Source organism: Ylistrum balloti, unplaced genomic scaffold (genome assembly GCF_031769215.1).
Source record: "Ylistrum balloti isolate Yb309-2 unplaced genomic scaffold, AGI_CSIRO_Ybal_v1 Utg370406, whole genome shotgun sequence".
In the NCBI taxonomy this organism is placed as follows: Eukaryota; Metazoa; Mollusca; class Bivalvia; order Pectinida; family Pectinidae; genus Ylistrum; species Ylistrum balloti.
In genome coordinates this window covers 861,340-865,908 of record NW_026782277.1, presented here as the reverse complement: position 1 = coordinate 865,908, position 4,569 = coordinate 861,340, and positions in this window count along the sequence as shown.

The following is a 4,569-nucleotide window of genomic DNA, read 5'->3' as shown; positions in this document are numbered from 1 at the left end:
TAAAACTTATATGTCAAATACATAAAATATAGTGCAGCCTTCTACCAAATAACTCCTGAAAGATTGAAAATAGTACTCTAAGCACTGTTGTCAGTATTGACAATATGATTGGAAAGTTTCAGCTGCACATAAGTTTGTTTTGGCAAAGTACGCGTAGAAATGTGTAGTTTTAATAATTCATCGGCATTTGAAAAAAAATGTTACCTTTTTAACATCGTTATGTATTCTTCCTGTTATACTAAAAATAGTATAGTCCTATCTTTTGAAAGTTCGCAATCCAAACTTAAACAAGTATTTTGTTACACTATTGTAACCTAATTTTTAATAAATAAAAGGATTTGGTGTTCAAGATGATGCAAGAGTATATCCTTTGCCAGATTCATATTTGCATTAAATACAATATCATTTAAACAACAGCTACTGTATTTGAAAATATGTCAATAACTTACCTGTCAATCACCATATCCATACCTAATAATTTTCCATCCTGGAACACAGGGGATAAATCACAGAATTACCTATATATGTTTACACGTTATAAAGCAACACATTCCGGTAGTTAGCAGCTCCAGATCGGAATGTTGTTATGAGTAATTGATCCTTGTGTTGATGATTACCTTTCTAAAACAAATATTCTCATACGTTTCCACATACATAATTAAACAAATAAAAACAGCTTACTTAACCAAAGTTATTAACGTTATGATATGATTGTAATACTTCTCATTTTCATAAAAAAAAAAATATCCGTGGGAAATATGCCGTTTAATTCCACACTGATAAAGTTGTATCCAAAGAATTTCTGATTTAGTGTGGATAAGTCATGTAAGTATGTTCGGCTATTATCGTGTAACGAAACGAAATCCAGCACTCCTACATTCTTTTACAAATTGACAGCTTCTATTCGTTGTTAGTATTCACGTCATCACACAGCCTTATTCCTTTACAAGACAGTCACATACATTGCACGCGAAGCCATATACTGTTCAGTCGTCCAGTTCCCTATCGATAGCACTGCACCAGTAGACGCTCCAGGGACGACACAGCATTACTGTGTGGTGTACTGCGATATTGTGTTAATACGGTACTGCTACCATATTGACCTTCACTACTAAAACACTTAGTGCTCTCTCACTACCGTGTTCTCAACAGGGTTGTTATATAGTCAAATCAAAATTCCTAATTCGGTTTTTAGAAGATTGATTTGAATGGAAAAGCGGTTTTTAGATATTATCCATTCACCAGCTTGGCTGAAAGTCTGTTGATTACAAAATACTAGCCATTGAACGTGACACTAAATATCGTGTGCGGTTGCTCTTTACAATGCACCTTCCATTATACTGATAGCAATGCTTATTGGACCTCTTTATCGTATCATCCTTGTCAAATACTTTAAAAAAATGTGTTGAAATCAAAACGTTTGAACATTGAACATCTTAATATATCAATATATTTCAATACTAAGAGCATATATACATATATATCCTCACCTAAAAGCTGTGGTGTGATGTATGTTTCATAGTGCCAGCCTGTGAATATCATGTCTGTCGTGTTCACTTAAACGTTTCATCAATAATGCAAAGACAATTTATTTCAATTTGAGTTTTTATAATAATTATCCTAGTGATCTCACACCTATATGCTATCGATTTTAACCCACTGCAATGAATTTTCTATACACGTGCAATACCTTTTCACGCGGAAAACTGTCAACAAAAGGAGCAAGGCTTTGTAATCTTACACTGTATGAGAGTGAACATAGAAACCAGTGTGTAAATGAAAATTGAAAATTCAATACCGTATTTTTACAGAGTTTACAGTTTTGTAGTATATGATTTCGAAATAATGAGACACGTGTTTATTTTAAGTTCTTTAAACACCCAGATCGCGAAATCTTAATTCATTAAGATGTACTTTGATTATCTTAAAAAATCCTGCTTTACGATATCAAATAGAAATGACGGTAAGGGCTTCATGGCTCATGGCATCAAATCTATATCAAATCAATCTGTATGGAAACAATATTAAATATCACAAAACAACGTTGAAATATTGATGTCTCAACAGCATATTGCTCAAACACAATTTGGATGAAATGATGGCAAAATATGAACAAACATATATTTAAACGATCACCATATACAGATACAGTTGAACTGTGCCAGGCGCTCTGGAAGGGTAAGCGTATTTTGCGTTCTTGACGACACCCGCCGTGTATGAATTGGTCAATGAAGTTATTGATATCTAGTTCTCGAATGATTATAAGATGAACATCAATGAAGCCAACAAACATACGAATAAGCTTGATACTGTTTTCAGCATTAATTATTGTTCAAGACTCAAATTGACGAACAGAAAAAAAGTTTGTCAACTGTTACTGACTCACTGGTATGTCTACAAACTAATCTTGAATTAGTTCCACAAAATATTAGGAAAGTCAACAAACTGGCTAAGGATGGGATAATTCTAGAGGATAACGTATCGCAATTGGAAGGGTAAACGAACTTGTACGAAACTGCTACAGTGATCAAATATAGCCTTCATGAATCCCTACAAGAAGTGCTTGAGTAGACAACTCATGACTTTTTCAATGGATAGTTATTTCTACTACACCTATATAAGTAGTTATGACAAAGCGAGATTTTCAAACATACAATCTTGCAGCAAATCTGATCGACGGATTGTACAAAAACAGAATTTCAACATTGCTATATCCAAAGACCGATTTAACCGTGGAACGTTACACAATTTCGCAGCTACATAGCTTTAGATTGGCGAGTGCCAATGCTGTTGTCTAATAGGCAAGAAGGGTTTCTGTATTTTACTAGATGCCTTCTTAGGTGAAAAGTCTTCAATGTATAAATTCTGTACCGTTTGACCAGCATTAAGTTGGATGCACAAAGACTGTTTTTAACAGTTGTCAGCAATATGGCGTTTCATGCTCCAGATTATAATATTTAGATGTAACGGCATTATACGCTTTATATCAGCGTTCGTCATTGACTTCAATCATTCAAAGTTATTGAATTTAAGTTGCCATGGTTGTTGCAAGGATGTCAAACCCTCGAGCAATACAGTTTCATAGATGTTGTCTCTGATTTTTTTAAAATATAGTTAAGTGAATGTCCGTAGGGTAACATTTTTGTGGAAATTTGATTTAGTGGATGAAAGAGCTTAATAAATCCACTCTTGTTTTCAGTTCATGGAATTCGTTGATTAGGAACACCAAAAATTGATCGAAATAAAACCCACATGAAATTAGAATGATTAACAGCAGTTTTATATAAAGCTTAAAATTTCTAATTTTCCTCCGTTTCTGTTATTTTCATTTTGTATTGGTGAATGATTTAGATTTTCTCATTACAGGTATGAATGACACAATTAGTACAATAAATTAATTCTACATCCGATTAAGGATACTTGAGATCAGCATCATTAACTGTTTTTTAGTATATGACATAAAATACTGTACACATCGTGCCAAAAATAAATCTAGAGAATCCGTACACAAAATTTCTAATTTCATGAGTTTTTTCGGACAACGAAACTTACTTCTTTTACACAAATGAATTATTCGCTCAAACTTATTTCAAAGCTAGCGACAAATACTTTGAACTGTAATAAACATTTCTCACCAGATTAGAATATCTAGTTTGCCTACTTCTGTTTTAGATAAACTAATGGTTTCAAGTTCTTCTCCAGAACAATGTTGGTACGTGGTAATGAAGTTTTTACCAGCAAATGTATTTGTTCAAGGCGGTGATGGTAAACGTCAATCAGTCGTTTCAATGACACTTTTTGTTCTATTCAGTACAGAAATCAGTCGACCTATGCATTGTAAAATTGGGAATTTATGGACTAAACAATTTCTTGTCTTTGAGGCAGAGATACACAATCGGTTAACAACGAAAGCATGTGACACCCTTAACAAGAGATATAGACCGATTATAATGTATAACTTTCTGTACTCGTACATAATCATTATGACAACAGTGCTTATAATATATATAGCGAGAAAGAAAGTAACAATCCTGTAATGACAACATACAAAGGTGCAGTTGATTTAATCAAACATTCCATGCCTTGATAACCGAAACCAAAACCCAAGGAAATTCAATCTCAAATTATCAGGCAAAGTATGTAAGCACGATCAACACCTGGGGGAGAACTTGAGATCAGATTCATGAACTATTTTCATATATAACATATAATCGGTACACATTGCAGAAATGTCAAAAGCATATCTGTTTTAGGGTTAGATACAGTAAATATTTCTATTACTTATCACTGATGTTTAAAGTAAAAAAAAAAGTGGGTGACTGAGCAACATGCAGTTTCGTCGAAATATATGTCAACATCTACCTGGGCAGGTCCATTTGTCCTTTAATTCAATAACTTTAATACTTTTCATACATCTGATAGTTTCAGACGAATATTAAGGACATATGCCACTATCAGAAAAGATTCAAATAATGCATACGGCAAACCGCGGGGACTACTACAAGCAGTGTCTACCAGCTGCAATTTCGAGGAACACAAATGAGCTGGTCTTTCGATAGAATTAGCGTT